The 20218-nt window shown below is 45.8% G+C and overlaps 1 protein-coding gene across 1 annotated transcript in view; it reads left to right on the plus strand.

The window, feature by feature from the left end:
• Positions 1 to 3174: 3174 nt before the first annotated feature.
• The window catches only part of LOC143782325 (dynein axonemal heavy chain 5-like), a 610263-nt gene continuing 593219 nt past the window's right edge, over positions 3175 to 20218 (plus strand). Inside the window, exon 1 of the mRNA XM_077269680.1 lies at positions 3175 to 3279. The gene's annotated coding sequence lies outside the window, so the exon portion shown is untranslated. The remainder of the gene's footprint in view (positions 3280 to 20218) is intronic.

Raw genomic sequence — 20218 nt, forward strand, 5'->3', positions numbered from 1 at the left:
CCAGTACACACATTTAGTGCCCACATGTTTGGCATTTCTGTAGTAATGAGAGCCCACCTAATTTACAGGTGCATGTCTCCAGAAGCATGAGCTGGGGATAATGTACTGGTCACTACAACGTACTGGTCACTATAGCGTACTGGTCACTACAACGGCAGTTTGCAATTTTCATTCAGCAAAATCCACTACTGCTTGTTTCTGGAAAACACCCATGGAGGAGTCACTAAACCTGTAGATAAATTCCCAAAGGGGTATAATTTCCAAAATGGGGTCACTTGAGGGGGAATTCTGCTTTTCTAGCACATAGGGGCTCTTTATATGGAGTCCGCAAACTATTCTAGGAGGCAAATAGCGCTCCGCCCCTCCCGAGTCTCCTCGTTTGGCTAAGCAGTACTGTACATTCACAAATGGTATATTTTTACATTCAGCAGAAATTGTGGGACAAATTTTGGTGCCATTTTTACCCATTTACAAGTGTGAAAATGTAAAACTTTGGGCTAACACACAATCTTGGTGGTAAAAAGGTAAATTATTTTTTCTTCCCTGCCTAGTTTGTTCACCACACTGTAACGAATGAAAGTGGAGGCACAGGTGTTGCAGTGCACATTCGTTTATTTCAATTTTGTGGAACCAAGGGACCACGTACCGAGATAACTGCAGGGGGCGTTACTATGCGAGCCCCAGACACCCGTAGTAAAACCCTCAAACAGGGTCAGAATGGAATGCCCAGGGAACGCAGGTGCTACTGGAGCGCCTGCCAGGGCCGTGGGGCACTCGCCACCAGGTCCTGTCTCTCTTAAAGGGGATGTCATGGTGGCAGCGACCCGGTCCGTGGCCCTGGGCGTCCAATAAAAGGGGAACGGACTTTAAAAGGATGTTGTAAATAAGTCTGTCGTGACGCCACCTGTGGTGTTCGGTCAATAGTGGGACCGATGCTGCTTTAAAGGGGTCCTCTGGGGGATGTTGTTGCAGCAAAGATGGTATCGCTTCCCACAGGTGAAGCAGGGTCCCCAGGGGTCCTATATTGTATGGCGATGATGGTGTACGCCGGGCAATGAGTAAAGGACACAAGTTATACAGTCTTTACCTGGTTTACTGTAGTTGGCCGGCCACAGTACAGGGTACCAGGCACGGATGGTAATGTGGCCCGGCCGGCTCAGAGACAATGGGAGAATCCCTTTTCCAGTAGAGGTCCGTGAGTCTTTCCAACTAGCGCCGTTCTATGTGAGGTCCCTGCTGCCTAAAGCTTACTGGCAAAGTCCTCTTTTCCCCTGTCCTGGGACATGTACCTGTATGACGGGCAGCTTGAGCCGTTTTACAGGGACTCTATCATGCCCTGGGCTCCTCAGGTGCTGCTGCGTCTCAGGTGTGGTGCGGGTTGTTCACTTAAAGTTCTGAACCCTCTGGTTTTGCCAAGTGTCCTACAGTTGCACTATAGCCTCAGGCTCCCGGTACCCGGTACTGCGCTTTGGCTCTGAGTGTGCCCGGTCACAGTTCCCCTCTGAGCTCTGTTCCTCTCCTCTGCTCCTTTCCTCTGAAGCTCCACCACATACAACCCTTTAGGTCTTTCTCCTTCCAGAGGCTGCAGCTCCCACATGGCTGCTGGGCCTCTCTGTCTGCTCTCTCAGACTTCCTTCTCCTTCTCTGTCTCTCCTAGACTGGCTAACTCCTCCCCCAGACCAGGACATATATCCATATTTGAGGGAAGCTCCCCTGAATCCGGGTCCTGAGCTCCCCCTCCTGGTCTGGATTTGGAATATGTTGCATGTGAGTGCCTTACCTGATAAAGGGAATTCCGTTGCCTCTGAGAATGATATCACCCTCCCCGAAAGGAAGGTAACATCACTGCAACAACCGGTTACCTGGGGTATTGCACTACCAACAGACAGAGCCCAGTCATGTGGAAGCTGGCCCAGCGGTGCAGATATTCAGGCAGGGATAACAGAGTGGTAGTAGTCAGATTACTGGTAGTGTAAGCAAGGGACGGAGCTGGCTCAAGCAATACTGTCGTGGTCCTGGGTCCGGGTTAGTAGAACGCCTGGACCGAGTAGCAGTAGTAGAGGCAGTGCAGGTATCATTCCAGGTTCCGAGAAAGGAGTCACCAGTAGTCTGAGGAGACAAACAGTATTAACCGTATGGAAGAAGGACTCAGGCAAGGCACAGCAGGGCTCAGCGCAAACGGAACACTAAACCGGAAATTAGCAACAGGAATCACTTGTCGCTGCGGCGCCCTCCCAATGGCAGACGGGCCAAAAATAACACACAGCATAACATGATTGGCTAATAGCATATTTTTAAAAATGTGCGCTGTCTCTTTAAGAGAACGGGAGCGCGTGTGCCCTCAGCACCATACCCGGGGAAGTGCTGGCCACGCACCAGAAAGAGACCGCGGCAGGGCACTGTGGAGCACAGAGAGAGCGGGAGCACCTACGGGGACCCCGCGGAGTTAGAATAAATAAGAAATAATAAAAAAGTTATTTCAAACCAGAGTTTGTTGCTCTCCGCTATATATTCTATAGACAAAAATAATTATAACAGACAAGGGAACACAAATTAAAATATCTGTGCTGCTAAAAAAAGTTATATAAAAATTCACAAATAAAAGACAAAAAATCTAATATGTGTATAAAATAAAAATACTTGAATAAGCAAACAAGAAAAAATCATCTGCATGTACAAGAAAACATCCAAAATTTGCCTGCTCTGAACATATAAAAATAGGCCTGTGATGAACTAGTAGGAAAGGAAAACATAAACATCAGCTAAGTGAGTATAATGAAACTATGGTAAATGTGCTACAAGTGGGTGTGTAAACTTATACAATAGCTGCAGAGGGTAGAGGTGTGCGCGGCCTGGAGCCATGTACTGGCATTGCTGGGATACAGGTCAGTAGCCATGCCCAGCCCCAGTGTGTACAGTTAGCCTTGCTCATGGCAACCAACGCTGCCTTGTGCATGCCTGGAGAATTACATACTGTCATCTGTAGCTAGCAATGTATCCATGAATTAGCACAGGTTCACACTGAATAATACATAATAACCAGTACACCAGGCTGGGACCCCAGAAGCCATTCATTGCTAATGCCTGCAAATAAAGCAGACTGCCAGTTGTAACCAATGAGGGAGATCAGATTACAGCGGTTGCTACGGCAGCAACTAACAATACTAACGAGAAAAGGAAACCAGGGGATACAAAGTAATAACATACAGCAAGTGTGAGAGTCGCAGTGGCCACGAACAAGACCTCTGCGTCCCACCACACAGAAGCCGTCAGAGAAAGGTATGTGTGATGGAAGGATCTTTGTATTAACATTTAATAATAATTCTATATAAAGATATGTGTGCTCATGTTAGTAGGACTGTGGTACCGCACGATTACCTGTCCCCAAATCAAGGCCAGTAATAGTAACCGGTTATGTAATAATATGATTATTTTACACAGCTTTTGACTTTTGAGCCATGACCCCTTAATAATTGTGGTGGCCTTTGTACATATACCATTCAGCCACCATGCAAATTTTTTTTCCATGTTTGAAGTTTTCTGCCATATTTGCATAGATGAATATTTGCCTGATTCATCTCTGCATGCCAGTGTTGGGCATACTGGAGGCACACGCCACTTAAAAAGAACCTGTTATGGGAACAAACACCATTAACCTGTTGATGAGGGATTAATATGCAGGTAATAGCGTCCTGAAGTCGTGCAGCCGATACACTGAAAGCCCGGCTACTGAATGCTGTAGATAAGCCCCCGATGTATCCTAAAAGGTGAGAAAAATAAGTTACATTATACTCACCTGGGGAGCGGTCCAGTGCAATCTGGTCCGACGGGCGTCACAGGTCCGGGTCTGGCGCCTCCCATCTTCATACGATGTCGTCTTCTTCCTTGCTTCTGTTGCGGCTCCTGCGTAGGCGTACTGATTTGCCCTGTTGAAGGCAGCGTAAAGTACTGCAGTGCACAAGCGCCGGGAAAGGTCAGAGGGGCCCAGTGCACTGCAGTACTTTACGCTGCCCTCAACAGGGCAAATCAGTACGTCTACGCAGGAGCCGCAACAGAAGCAAGGAAGAGGACAACATCGTATGAAGATGGGAGGCGCCGGACCCGGAGCTGCGACACCCATTGGACCGGACCGCCCCCCCCCAGGTGAGTATACTCTAACTTGTTTTTCTTAACTTTCAGGTTACATCGGGGGCCTATCTACAGCATTACAGAATGCTGTAGATAAGCCCCTGATGGCGGTGGCCAAAGCTTATAGGGCCAAAATTTCACATGGACACATGGTCCGTGTGAAAAACCTGACATGTTGTACACCACCTTTGAATATAAAGGGTGTGCATGTGTCCGTATTTGTGGTCCTTATAAAAACGACCGCGTACGGACATAAAAAATGGATGGCCTTAACCTAGTCGTTTTTTGATTCTGACATTGTTTTCTCATGACATATTTTACTTCATGATAGAGGTAAAATTTCTTTGATATTACCTGCGTTTATTTGTGAAAAAAACTGAAATTTGGCGAAAATTTAGAAAATTTCACAATTTTCCAACATTGAATTTTTATGCCCTTAAATCACAGACATATGTCACACAAAATACTTAATAAGTAACATTTCCCACATGTCTACTTTACATCAAAACAATTTTGGAACCAAAATTTTTTTTTGTTAGGGAGTTATAAGGGCTCGTTCACACTTTGCGGATTCTTCTGCGGATTTTTCCGCTGCGGAATTGGAAAATCCGCAGTGCAAAACCGCTGCGGTTTTCACTGCGGATTTTCCTGCGGTTTCTTCTGCGGATTCCTCTGCTGGTTTTTAACAGCACTTTCCTATTGGTGCATGTTGAAAACCGCTGCGGAATCCGCAGAATGAAGTGACATGCTCCTTTTTTTCCGCAGCAATTCCGCGCGTTTTTTTCCGGGATTTTCCGCAATGTGGGCACAGCGGTTTTTGTTTTCCATAGGGTAACATTGTACTGTACCCTGCATGGAAAACTGCTGCGGATCCGCAGCGTCAAATCCGCTGCGGATCCGCAGCAAAAACCGCAAAGTGTGAACATAGCCTAAGGGTTAAAAGTTGACCAGCAATTTCTCATTTTTATAACACCATTTTTTTTAGGGACCACATCACATTTGAAGTCACTTTGAGGGGTCTATATGATAGAAAATACCCAAGTGTGACACCATTCTGAAAACTGCACCCCTCAAGGTGCTCGAAACCACATTCAAGAAGTTTATTAACCCTTCAGGTGTTTCACAGGAATTTTTGGAATCTTTAAAAAAAAATGTTTAGAATTGAGAGTCCTCAGTGGTTGATACCTTTTAATGGCTAACTGAAAAGATGGTAACAAATTGCAAGCTTTCAAGACTACTCAGGCCTCTTCATCAGGCAAAGACTAAAACAAATTCTGGAGAATCACATATTTATGCACAAAACATCACAGAAAAAAAAAATGGATAAGACAGGTGACATGAAGCAGAATTACCATGGGTGATAAACAGTTATGTCCATAAACATTTTCTGTGATGTTTTGTGCATAAATATGTGATTCTCCAGAATTTCTTTTAGTCTATACCTGATGAAGAGGCCTGAGTAGTCTCGAAAGCTTGCAATTTGTTACCATCTTTTCAGTTAGGGCTCATTTCCACTTGTGAGGAAAACGGACGAGTGCAATCTGATATTATTCAATAGGTGTCTTTTCATTTGCGATTTTTTTTCTCAGCCGAAATCGGACTGAGAAAAAAATCGCAGCATGCTGCGTATTGCTGCGATTCTCGGACGAGACTCGCCAATGCAAGTCAATGGGTGCGAGAAAAAAATCGCACAGCACTCGCACCATGCGAGTTCTGTCCGATTTTTACGCACCGGTGTCCTTTGAAAAGCCGGTAATTCAGCGCGGTGTACAGTAAAATCACACTGACAGGTTAGAATAGAGTAGATATATACACATAGAATGTGTATATATACATATATATGTCAGTGAGACACCTATATATGTATATTTATATTTAATGCAGCACTAGATAGCATAAAAGCCGCTAATTCAATTGCCTGCTTTTGCTCTCTCCTTCCCAAACCCGACAGGATATGAGACATGGTTTACATACAGTAAACCATCTCATATCCCTTCTTTTATTACATATTCCTCTTCATTAATGTAAGAAGTGTCTGTGTGTCAAATTTGGGGGCTCTAACTATTAAATTAAAGGGTTAAATCACGGAAAAAATTGGCGTGGGCTCCCGCGCAATTTTCTCCGCCAGAGTGGTAAAGCCAGTGACAGAGCAGATATTAACCCCTTCATGACCCAGCCTATTTTGGCCTTAATGACCTTGCAGTTTTTTGCAATTCTGACCAGTGTCCCTTTATGAGGTAATAACTCAGGAACGCTTCAACGGATCCTAGCGTTTCTGAGATTGTTTTTTCGTGACATATTGGGCTTCATGTTAGTGGTAAATTTAGGTCGATAATTTCTGCGTTTATTTGTGAAAAAAACGGAAATTTGGCGAAAATTTTGAAAATTTCGCAATTTTCACATTTTGAATTTTTATTCTGTTAAACCAGAGAGTTATGTGACACAAAATAGTTAATAAATAACATTTCCCACATGTCTACTTTACATCAGCACAATTTTGGAAACAAATTTTTTTTTTTGCTAGGAAGTTATAAGGGTTAAAATTTGACCAGTGATTTCTCATTTTTACAACAAAATTTACAAAACCATTTTTTTTAGGGACCACCTCACATTTGAAGTCATTTTGAGGGTTCTATATGGCTGAAAATACCCAAAAGTGACACCATTCTAAAAACTGCACCCCTCAAGGTGCTCAAAACCACATTCAAGAAGTTTATTAACCCTTCAGGTGTTTCACAGCAGCAGAAGCAACATGGAAGTAAAAAATGAACATTTAACTTTTTAGTCACAAAAATGATCTTTTAGCAACAATTTTTTTATTTTCCCAAGGGTAAAAGGAGAAACTGGACCACGAAAGTTGTTGTCCAATTTGTTCTGAGTACGCTGATACCTCATATGTGGGGGTAAACCACTGTTTGGGCGCACGGCAGAACTCGGAAGGGAAGGAGCGCCATTTGACTTTTTGAATGAAAAATTGGCTCCAATCTTTAGCAGACACCATGTCATGTTTGGAGAGCCCCCGTGTGCCTAAACATTGGAGCTCCCCCACAAGTGACCCCATTTTGGAAACTAGACCCCCCAAGGAACTTATCTAGAAGCATAGTGAGCACTTTAAACCCCCAGGTGCTTCACAAATTGATCCGTAAAAATGAAAAAGTACTTTTTTTTTCACAAAAAAATTATTTTAGCCTCAATTTTTTAATTTTCACATGGGCAACAGGATAAAATGGATCCTAAAATTTGTTGGACAATTTCTCCTGAGTACACCGATACCTCATATGTGGGGGTAAACCACTGTTTGGGCACATGGTAAGGCTCGGAAGGGAAGGAGCGCCATTTGACTTTTTGAATGAAAAATTATCTCCATCGCTAGCGGACACCATGTCACGTTTGGAGAGCCCCTGTGTGCCTAAACATTGGAGCTCCCACACAAGTGACCCCATTTTGGAAACTAGACCCCCCAAGGAACTTATCTAGATGCATAGTGAGCACTTAAAACCCCCAGGTGCTTCACAGAAGTTTATAACGCAGAGCCGTGAAAATAAAAAAATAATTTTTCTTTCCTCAAAAATGATTTTTAGCCCAGAATTTTTTATTTTCCCAAGGGTAATAGGAGAAATTGGACCCCAAATGTTGTTGTCCAGTTTGTCCTGAGTACGATGATACCCCATATGTGGGGGTAAACCACTGTTTGGGCGCACGGCAGGGCTCGGAAGGGAAGGCACGCCATTTGGCTTTTTGAATGGAAAATTAGCTCCAATCATTAGCGGACACCATGTCGCGTTTGGAGAGCCCCTGTGTGCCTAAACATTGGAGCTCCCCCACAAGTGACCCCATTTTGGAAACTAGACGTCCCAAGGAACTAATCTAGATGTGTGGTGAGCACTTTGAACCCCCAAGTGCTTCACAGAAGTTTATAACGCAGAGCCGTGAAAATAAAAAATAATTGTTCTTTCCTCAAAAATTATGTTTTAGCAAGTAATTTTTTATTTTTGCAAGGGTAACAGGAGAAATTGGACCCCAATATTTGTTGTCCAGTTTGTCCTGAGTACGATGATACCCCATATGTGGGGGTAAACCACTGTTTGGGCGCACGGCAGGGCTCGGAAGGGAAGGCACGCCATTTGGCTTTTTGAATGGAAAATTAGCTCCAATCATTAGCGGACACCATGTCGCGTTTGGAGAGCCCCTGTGTGCCTAAACATTGGAGCTCCCCCACAAGTGACCCCATTTTGGAAACTAGACGTCCCAAGGAACTAATCTAGATGTGTGGTGAGCACTTTGAACCCCCAAGTGCTTCACAGAAGTTTATAACGCAGAGCCATGAAAATAAAAAATAATTTTTCTTTTCTCAAAAATGATTTTTTAGCCTACAAATTTTTATTTTCCCAAGGGTAACAGGAGAAATTGGACCCCAAAAGTTGTTGTCCAGTTTCTCCTGAGTATGCTGATACCCCATATGTGGGGGTAAACCACTGTTTTAGCACACGTCGGGGTTCGGAAAGGAAGTAGTGACATTTTGAAATGCAGACTTTGATGGAATGCTCTGCAGCCGTCAGGTTGCGGTTGCAGAGCCCCTGATGTGCCTAAACAGTAGGAACTCCCCACAAGTGACCCCATTTTGGAAACTAGACCCCCAAGGGAACTTATCTAGATATGTGGTGAGCACTTTGAACCCCCAAGTGCTTCAAAGAAGTTTACAACGCAGAGCCGTGAAAATACAAAATCATTTTTCTTTCCTCAAAAAGATGTTTTAGCAAGCAATTTTTTATTTTCACAAGGGTAACAGGAGAAATTGGACCCCAATATTTGTTGCCCAGTTTGTTGTGAGTACGCTGATACCCCATATGTGGGGATAAACCACTGTTTGGGCGCACATCAGGGCTCGGAAGGGAAGTAGTGACATTTGAAATGCAGACTTTGATGGAATGGTCTGCGGGCGTCACATTGCATTTGCAGAGCCCCTGATGTGCCTAAACAGTAGAAACACCCCACAAGTTACCCCATTTTGGAAACTAGACCCCCCCAAGGAACTTATCTAGATGTGTGGTGAGCACTTTCAACCCCCAAGTGCTTCACAGAACTTTATAACGCAGAGCCGTGAAAATAAAAAATAATTGTTCTTTCCTCAAAAATTATGTTTTAGCAAGTAATTTTTTATTTTTGCAAGGGTAACAGGAGAAATTGGACCCCAATATTTGTTGCCCAGTTTGTCCTGAGTACGCTGGTACCCCATATGTGGGGATAAACCACTGTTTGGGCGCACGTCGGGGCTTGGAAGGGAGGGAGCACCATTTGACTTTTTGAACGCAAGATTGGCTGGAATCAATGGTGGCGCCATGTTGCGTTTGGAGACCCCTGATGTGCCTAAACAGTGGAAACCCCTCAATTCTAACTTCATCACTAACCCCAACACACCCCTAACCCTAATCCCAACTGTAGCCATAACCCTAATCACAACCCTAACCCCAACACACCCCTAACCACAACCCTAACCCCAACACACCCGTATTCCTAATCCTAACCCTAATCCCAACCTTAACCCTAATCCCAACCCTAACCACAACTGTAACCCCAACACACCCCTAACTCTATCCGTAACCCTAACCACAAGCCTAATCTTAACCCTATTTCCAACCCTAGCCCTAATTCCAACCCTAAATCTAATTCCAACCCTAACCCTAAGGCTATGTGCCCACGTTGCGGATTCGTGTGAGATTTTTCTGCACGATTTTTGAAAAATCTGCAGGTAAAAGGCACTGCGTTTTACCTGCGGACTTACAGCGGATTTCCAGTGTTTTTTTGTGCGGATTTCACCTGCGGATTCCTATTGAGGAACAGGTGTAAAACGCTGCGGAATCCGCACAAAGAAATGACATGCAGTGTTTCCGCACGGAATTTTCCGCACCATGGGCACAGCGGATTTGGTTTTCCATAGGTTTACATGGTACTGTAAACCTGATGGAAAACTGCTACGAATTCGCAGCGGCCAATCTGCTGCGGATCCGTGGCCTATCCGCTGCGCATCCGCGGCCAATCCGCTGCGGATCCGCGGCCAAATCTGCACTGTGTGCACATGCCATAACCCTAACCCTACCCCTAACCCTAACCCTACCCCTAGTTTTAACCCTAGTTCTAACCCTAACCCTAGTGAAAAAAGAAAAAAAAATATTTTCTTTATTTTATTATTGTCCCTACCTATGGGGGTGATAAAGGGGGGGGGGTCATTTACTATTTTTTTTATTTTGATCACTGTGATAGGTTATATTACAGTGATCAAAATATACCTGGAACTCATCTGCCGGCCGGCAGATTCGGCGGGCGTACTGCGCATGCGCCCGCCATTTTGGAAGGTGGCGGCGCCCATGAAGAAGACAGACGGGCATCGGGAGGCCCGGTAAGTATGGGGGGGGAGATCTGAGTATGGGGGGTGGATCGGAGGACGGGGGGAGCCATCGAAGTACGGGGGGAGCGGGCAGGAGGAAGGGGGAGCCGACAGAAGGACGGAGGGGAGCGGAGAGGAGGACGGGGCAGAAAGGACAACTGGGGGGGCGATCGGTGGCAGTGGGGGGGTCAGATCGGGGTCTCCAGCCATGGCAGATGCTATTGCAGCATCGGCCATGGCTGGATTGTAATATTTCACCATTTTTATAGGTGAAATATTACAAATCGCTCTGATTGGCAGTTTCACTTTCAACAGCCAATCAGAGCGATCGTAGCCATGGGGGGTGAAGCCCCCCCCCCCTGGGCTGAAGTACCACTCCCCCTGTCCCTGCAGATCGGGTGAAATCGGAGTTAACCCTTTCACCCGCTCGGCAGGGACGCGATCATTCCATGACGCCACATAGGCGTCATGGGTCGGATTGGCACGGGTTTTCATGACGCCTACGTGGCGTCAAAGGTCGGGAAGGGGTTAATAGCCTAGAGAGGGTCCATGGTTATTGGCCCCCCCTGGCTACAAACATCTGCTCCCAGCCACCCGAGAAAAGGGAAATCTGGAAGATGCGCCTATTCTGGCACTTGGCCACTCTCTTCCCACTCCCGTGTATCGGTGGGATATGGGGTAATGAAGGGTTAATGTCACCTTGCTATTGTAAGGTGACATTAAGCCAGGTTAATAATGGAGAGACATCAATTATGACACCTATCCATTATTAATCCAAAAGTAGGAAATGGTTAATAAAACACACACACATTATTACAAAGTACTTTAATGAAATAAAGACACAGGGTGTTGTAATATTTTATTATTCTCTTAATCCAGCTGAAGACCCTCATTCTGTAAAAAAGTAAAAATAAAAAATCAACAATATCCCATACCTTCCGATGATCAGTCACGTCCCACGATGTAAATCCATCTGAAGGGGTTAAATCATTTTACAGCCAGGAGCTGTGCTAATGCAGTGCTCATAGATGTAAAACCCCAGGGAATGAATGGAGTGCAGGGGAATGTCCTGTAGTTACCTTGAGTTGCGGTGATGCGCCCCCTGCTGGATGTCCTCATATGAACTCGAGCGTGGGAACTTTTCCCAGGTTCGAGTTCATATGAGGACATCCAGCAGGGGGCGCATCAACGCGACTCAAGGTAACTACAGGACATTCCCCTGCACTCCATTCATTCCCCGGGGTTTTACAGCCATGAGCACTGCATTAGCACAGCTCCTGGCTGTAAAACGATTTAACCCCTTCAGATGGATTTACATCGTGAGACGTGACTGACCATCGGAAGGTATGGGATATTGTTGATTTTTTATTTTTACTTTTTTACAGAACGATGGTCTTCAGCTGGATTAAGAGAATAATAAAATATTACAACACCCTGTGTCTTTATTTCATTAAAGTACTTTGTAATAATGTGTGTGTTTTATTAACCATATCCTACTTTTGGATTAATAATGGATAGGTGTCATAATTGACGCCTCTCCATTATTAATCTGGTTTAATGTCATCTTACAATAGCAAGGTGACATTAACCCTTCATTACCCCATATCCCACCGCTACTCGGGAGTGGGAAGAGAGTGGCCAAGTGCCAGAATAGGCGCATCTTCCAGATGTGCCTTTTCTGGGGTGGCTGGGGGCAGATGTTTGTAGCCAGTGGGGGGCCAATAACCATGGACCCTCTCTAGGCTATTAATATCTGCTCTCAGTCACTGGCTTTACCACTCTGGCAGAGAAAATTGCACGGGAGCCCACGCCAATTTTTTCCGCGATTTAACCCTTTAATTTAATAGCTAGAGCCCCCAAATTTGACACACAGACACTTCTTACATTAATGAAGAGGAATATGTAATAAAAGAAGAGATATGAGATGGTTTACTGTATGTAAACCATGTCTCATATCCTGTCGGGTTTGTGAAAGAGAGAGCAAAAGCCGGCAATTGAATTAGCGGCTTTTATGCTATCTAGCGCTGCATTAAATATAAATCTACATATATAGGTGTCTCACTGACATATATATATATGTATATATACACATTCTATGTGTATATATCTATTCTATTCTAACCTGTCAGTGTGATTTTACTGTACACAGCACTGATTTGCCGGCTTTTCAAAGGACACCGGTGCGTAAAAATCGGACAGCAATACGGATGTCATACGGATGTCATACGGATGTTGCGATAAAAAATCGCATGACACTCGCATGACAATCGCATGATTTTCCTCCGTTTTTTCAGTCCGTAAATCGGACCGTTTTGTCTCTCGCATGTGGAAATGAGCCCTTAGCCATTAAAAGGTATCAACCAGTGAAGACTCTCAATTCTAAATATTTTTCTATCTACTGGCTAACACGGTACCAAGATATAAATAAATGATAAATGAACATTTAACTTTTTTTCACAAAAAATTTACTTCAGCTCCAATTTGTTTTATTTTACCAAGGGTAACAGGAGAAATTAGACCCCAAAAGTTGTTGTAAAATTTGTCCTGAGTACACTGATACCCCATATGTGGGGGTAAACCACTGTTTGGGCGCATGGCAGAGCTCAGAAGGGAAGGAGCGCCATTTGACTTGGCAAAATTGACTGGAATTGAGATGGGACGCCATGTCGTGTTTGGAGAGCCCCTGATGTGCCTAAACAGTGAAACCCCCCACAAGTGACACCATCTTGGAAAGTAGACCCCCTAAGGAACTTATCTAGATGTGTGGTGAGCACTTTGACCCACCAAGTGCTTCACAGAAGTTTATAATGCAGAGCCGTAAAAATAAAAAATCATATTTTTTCACAAAAATAATCTTTTTGCCCCCAATTTTTTATTTTCCCAAGGGTAACAGAAGAAATTGAGCCCCAAAAGTTGTAAAATTTGTCCTGAGTACGCTGATAACCCCATATGTGGGGGTAAACCACTGTTTGGGCGCATAGCAGAGCTCGGAAGGGAAGCAGCACCGTTTGACTTTTCAATGCAAAATTGACTGGACTTGAGATAGAATACCATGTTGCGTTTGGAGAGTCCCTGATGTGCCTACACATTGAAACCCCCCACAAGTGACACCATTTTGGAAAGAAGACTCCCTAAGGAACTTATCTAGATATGTTGTGAAAACTTTGAACCTCCAAGTGTTTCACTACAGTTTATAACGCAGAGCCGTGAAAATAAAAAATATTTTTTTTCTACAAAAATCATTTTTTAGCACCCAGTTTTGTATTTTCCCAAGGGTAACAGGAGAAATTGGACCCCAAAAGTTGGTGTCCAATTTGTCCTGAGTACGCTGATACCCCATATGTGGGGGGGGAAACCACCGTTTGGGCGCATGGCAGAGCTCGGATGGGAAGGAGCTCCATTTGGAATGCAGACTTAGATGGAATGGTCTGCAGGCGTCACATTGCGTTTGCATAGCACCTGATGTACCTAAACAGTAGAAACCCCCCACAGGTGACCCCATCTTGGAAACTAGACCCCCCCAAGGAACTTATCTAGATGTGTTGTGAGAACTTTGAACCCCCAAGTGTTTCACTACAGTTTATAATGCAGAGCCGTGAAAATAAAAAATCATTTTTTTTCCACGCAAATTATTTTTTAGCCCCCAGTTTTGTATTTTCCCAAGGGAAATAGGAGAAATTGGACCCCAAAAGTTGTTGTCCAATTTGTCCCGAGTACGCTGATACCCCATATGTGGGGAGAACCACCGTTTGGGCGCATGGCAGAGCTCGGAAGGGAAGGAGTGCTGTTTGGAATGCAGACTAAGATGGATTGGTCTGCACAGGCATCACGTTGCTTTTGCAGAGCCCCTGATGTACCTAAATAGTAGAAACCCCCCCACAAGTGACCCCATATTGGAAACTAGACACCCCAAGAAACTTATCTAGATGTGTTGTGAGAACTTTGAACCCCCAAGTGTTTCACTACAGTTTATAACACAGAGCCGTGAAAATAAAAAATATTTTTTTCTCCACAAAAATTATTTTTTAGCCCCTGGTTTTGTATTTTCCCAAGGGTAACAGGAGAAATTGGACCCCAAAAGTTGTTGTCCAATTTGTCCTGAGTACGCTGATACCCCATATGTTTGGGCAAACTCCTGTTTGGGCACACGGGAGAGCTCGGAAGGGAAGGAGCACTGTTTTACTTTTTCAACGCAGAATTGGCTGGAATTGAGATTGGACGCCATGTCGCGTTTAGAGATGTGCCTAAACAGTGGAAACCTCCCCAATTCTAACTGAAACCCTAACCCAAACACACCCCTAACCCTAATCCCAACCATAGCCCTAACCACACCCCTACCCTAATCCCAACCCCTAATCCCAACCGTAAATGTAATCCAAACCCTAACTTTAGCCCCAACCCTAACGCTAACTTTAGCCCCAACCCTAACTTTATTCCTAACCCTAACCCCAACCCTAACTTTAGCCCTAACCCTAACCCTAACTTTAGCCCCAACCCTAACCCTAACCCTAACGGGAAAATGGAAATAAATACATTTTTTTAAATTTAATTATTTTTCCCTAACAAAGGGGGTGATGAAAGGGGGGGTTTGATTTACTTTTATAGCGGGTTTTTTAGCGGATTTTTATGATTGGCAGCCGTCACACACTAAAAGACGCTTTTTATTGCAAAAAATAGTTTTTGCGTCTCCACATTTTGAGAGCTATAATTTTTCCATATTTTGGTCCTCAGAGTCATGTGAGGTCTTGTTTTTTGCGGGACGATTTGACGTTTTTATTTGGTACCATTTTCGGGCACGTGACATTTTTTGATCGCTTTTTATTCCGGTTTTTGTGAGGTAGAATGAACAAAAACCAGCTATTAATGAATTTCTTTTGGGGGGGCGCTTATACCGTTCCATGTTTGGTAAAATTGATAAAGCAGTTTTATTCTTTGGGTCAGAACGATTACAGCGATACCACATTTATATCATTTTTCATGTTTTGTCGCTTTTATACGATAAAACCTATATTATATAAAAATAATTACTTTTGCATCGGTTTATTCTGAGGACTATAACTTTTTTATTTTTTCGTTGATGACGCTGTATGGCAGCTCGTTTTTTTGTGGGACAAGATGACGTTTTCAGCGGTACCATGGTTATTTATATCCGTCTTTTTGATTGTGTGTTATTCCACTTTTTGTTTGGAGGTACGGTGTTCACTGAAGGGGTTAACTAGTGGGACAGTTTTATAGGTCGGGTCGTTATGGACGCGGCGATACTAAATGTGTGTACTTTTATTGTTTTTTTTATTTAGATAAAGAAATGTATTTATTGGAACAATATTTTTTTTTCTTTATTTAGGATTTTTTTTTTTTTTTTTTTACACATGTAAATATGTTTTTATTTTTTACTTGTTTACATTGCCTCGGGGAGGAGGACATCACATAGTAACAGATCGCTGATCTGACACTTTGCAGTGCACTGTGTCAGATCAGCGATCTGACAGGTACTGCAGGGAGGCTTCCCGGCGCCTGCTCTGAGCCGGCGCTTGAAAGCCACCTTCCTGCAGGACCCGGAAGGCCCCCTGTGGCCATTTTGGATCCAGGCCTGCAGGGAGAAGGAGGTAGAAGACCCTCTGAGCAACGCGATCACATTGCGTTGCTCCGAGCGTCTCAGGGAAGCACGCAGGGAGCCCCCTCCCTGCGCGATGCTTCCCTGTGCTGCCGGAACGCTGCGATCATGTTTGATCGCAGTGTTCCGGAGGTTAATGTGCCGGGAGTGGTCCGTGACTGCCAGACCAGATGTCAGCTGTAATAATCAGCTGACACCCGGCGGCGATTGGCCGTGCTCCCCCCCGTGAGCGCGGCCGATCACCTATGACGTACTATCCCGTCACTGGGAATTAAGTCCCAAGTCACCTCGACGGGATAGTACGTCATATGGGATAAAAGGGTTATAAAACGGACATGTCTCTGTGTGGTTTACATGGGTGGTTTACACGGACATGTGAGCAGCTCCACAGTTATAATGGGTGCGTGTGGTATCCGTGAACATAATGTACGCCACACTTGGTTTGTTTGACCTCTGTTTTTGGACGGAATAACAATTAGGTGACGTTACTGCAAATAACCAACTCTGCTATTCACTGGCCTTTCTTGCACTTTTTTTTTTGTTCTGCTGCTTCCTTTTCCTGGCAACTGGTAACTCTTCAGATTAACTTAGAACACTCACCCTTCCAGTCCTTCAAAAACAGCCAGTTATTTTTAACAAAGATTTGTTAGTCATGCAGGGTTTTTATAAGGCCGTATGAGCTCTTGCGTATTGTATATCTCATTCATGTAAACCAGGTTGGGAATGTTTTTTCTGCCAGGGGCCCACTGGCGTAGCTAGAGCTTTTGCCGCCCGGGGCTGTTTCCGAGTTTGGCGCCCCCCCCCATTGCCGTCACTCAACGCCGGGCACCGTCCCCTCAGCACTGTTTACCCATGAAATCCGGTGCCTGCGCTGTGTATCGCTGTTTGGTGCAGGCGCAGAGAGCTCTGGCCGTCTGACGTCACAGCCAGGCTTGCAGACTGCGCCTGTGCGGCCACCCACCTTGGTAATCCCAGCCCTGCAGTGTGTTATGCATTATGCAGAGTTCGGGGCTGGGATTCACAAGCAGGGCGGCCGCACAGGCGCAGTGTCCAGCATTGCCCCAGTGTGTCCAGCATTGCCCCCAGTGTGTCCAGCAATCTGCCCCAGTGTCCAGCATTGCCCCCAGTGTGTCCAGCAATCTGCCCCAGTGTCCAGCAATCTGCCCCAGTGTCCAGCATTGCCCCCAGTGTGTCCAGCAATCTGCCCCAGTGTCCAGCATTGCCCCCAGTGTGTCCAGCAATCTGCCCCAGTGTCCAGCATTGCCCCCAGTGTGTCCAGCAATCTGCCCCAGTGTCCAGCATTGCCCCCAGTGTGTCCAGCAATCTGCCCCAGTGTCCAGCATTGCCCCCAGTGTGTCCAGCAATCTCCCCCAGTGTCCAGCATTGCCCCCAGTGTGTTCAGCAATCTGCCCCAGTGTCCAGCATTGCCCCCGGTGTGTCCAGCAATCTGCCCCAGTGTCCAGCATTGCCCCCAGTGTGTCCAGCATTGCCCCCAGTGTGTCCAGCAATCTCCCCCAGTGTCCAGCATTGCCCCCAGTGTGTCCAGCAATCTCCCCCAGTGTCCAGCATTGCCCCCAGTGTGTCCAGCAATCTCCCCCAGTGTCCAGCATTGCCCCCAGTGTGTCCAGCAATCTGCCCCAGTGTCCAGCATTGCCCCCAGTGTGTCCAGCAATCTGCCCCAGTGTCCAGCATTGCCCCCAGTGTGTCCAGCAATCTGCCCCAGTGTCCAGCATTGCCCCCAGTGTGTCCAGCAATCTCCCCCAGTGTCCAGCAATCTCCCCCAGTGTCCAGCATTGCCCCCAGTGTGTCCAGCAATCTGCCCCAGTGTCCAGCATTGCCCCCAGTGTGTCCAGCAATCTGCCCCAGTGTCCAGCATTGCCCCCAGTGTGTCCAGCATTGCCCCCAGTGTGCCCAGCAATCTGCCCCAGTGTGCCCAGCAATCTGCCCCCAGTGTGTCTCCGGCAATCTGCCCCCAGTGTGTCTCCGGCAATCTGCCCCCAGTGTGTCTCCGGCAATCTGCCCCCAGTGTGTCTCCGGCAATCTGCCCCCAGTGTGTCTCCGGCAATCTGCCCCCAGTGTGTCTCCGGCAATCTGCCCCCAGTGTGTCTCAAGCAATCTGCCCCCAGTGTGTCTCCAGCAATCTGCCCCCAGTGTGTCTCAAGCAATCTGCCCCCAGTGTGTCTCCAGCAATCTGCCCCCAGTCTGTCTCCAGCAATCTGCCCCCAGTGTGTCTCCAGCAATCTGCCCCCAGTGTGTCTCCAGCAATCTGCCCCCAGTGTGTCTCCAGCAATCTGCCCCCAGTGTGTCTCCAGCAATCTGCCCCCAGTCTGTCTCCAGCAATCTGCCCCCAGTCTGTCTCCAGCAATCTGCCCCCAGTCTGTCTCCAGCAATCTGTCTGTCTGAGTCAGACATAAAGAAAAAAAAAAAAAGTAAAATCCTCACCTCTCCCGTTCCCAGCGCAGGTCCCGTGCACTCAGCGTCTCTCCGGCTCTGCAACGCTCAGGACAGAGAGGCTGAGCGCGCAGTGATGACGTCATCGCACCCTCTGCCCTGAGACGTCGCAGAGTCAGAGAGCGGTGAAGAAGCTGCAGCTGCCGCAGGAACCAGGAGAGGTGAGGATTAGAACGGGGGGCCCAATGCCAGCTGGTATGGCGGCCCTGGTTGTGGCGGTGGCGTCGGCGCCGCCCGAAGATTTAAAGGGCCCGCGTCTCAATTTTTTTTCTTTCTTCCTCCTCCTCCCTGGGTCGGAGCCGCCCCCGGCATTGTGCCGCCCGGGGCGGCCCGCCCCCCCCGCACCCCCCTTCCTACGCCACTGCAGGGGCCATTGGGATATTTACAGTGCCTTGCAAAAGTATTTGGCTCCCTGGAACTTTTCAACCTTTTCCCACATATCATGCTTCAAACATAAAGATACCAAATGTAAATTTTTGGTGAAGAATCAACAAGTGGAACACAATTGTGAAGTTGAACGAAATTTATTGGTTATTTAAAATTTTTGTGGAAATTAAAAAACTGAAGTGGGGCGTGCAATATTATTCGGCCCCTTTAACTTAATACTTTGTTGCACCACCTTTTGCTGCGATTACAGCTGCAAGTCGCTTAGGGTATGTCTATCAGTTTTGAACATCGAGAGACTGAAATCTTGCCCATTCTTTCTTCGCAAACAGTTCGATCTCAGTGAGGTTTGATGGAGATCGTTTGTGAACAGCAGTTTTCAGCTCTTTCCACAGATTATCGATTGGATTGAGGTCTGGACTTTGACTTGGCCATTCTAACACCTGGATTTGTTTATTTGTGAACCATTCCATTGTAGATTTTGCTTTATGTTTGGGATCATTGTCTTGTTGGAAGACAAATCTCCATCCCAGTCTCAGATCTTTTGCAGACTCCAACAGGTTTTCTTCAAGAATGGTCCTGTATTTGGCTCCATCCATCTTCCCATCAATTTTAACCATCTTCTAACATATCGTTTGGCTTTGTTGCCAAAAAGTTCGATTTTGGTTTCATCTGACCAGACCACCTTCTTCCACATGTTTGGTGTGTCTCCCAGGTGGCTTGTTGCAAACTTTAAACAACACCTTTTATGGATATCTTTGAGAAATGGCTTTCTTCTTGCCACTCTTCCATAAAGGTCAGATTTGTGCAGTGTACGACTGATTGTTGTCCTATGGACAGACTGTCCCACCTCAGCTGTAGATCTCTGCAGTTCATCCAGAGTGATCATGAGCCTCTTGGCTGCATCTCTGATCAGTCTTCTCCTTGTTTGAGATGAAAGTTTAGAGGGACGGCCGGATCTTGGTAGATTTGCAGTGGTATGATACTCCTTCCATTTCAATATGATCGCTTGCACAGTGCTCCTTGGGATGTTTAAAGTTTTGGAAATCATTTGGTATCCAATTCCGGCTTTAAACTTCTCCACAACAGTATCACGGACCTGCCTGTTGTGTTCCTTGGTCTTCATGATGCTCTCTGTGCTTCAAACAGAACCCTGAGACTATCACAGAGCAGTTGTTTTTATACGGAGACTTGATTGCACATAGGTGGATTATATTTATCATCATTAGGCATTTAGGACAATATTGGATCATTCA

This window comes from Ranitomeya variabilis, chromosome 6, assembly GCF_051348905.1.
Source record: "Ranitomeya variabilis isolate aRanVar5 chromosome 6, aRanVar5.hap1, whole genome shotgun sequence".
In the NCBI taxonomy this organism is placed as follows: Eukaryota; Metazoa; Chordata; class Amphibia; order Anura; family Dendrobatidae; genus Ranitomeya; species Ranitomeya variabilis.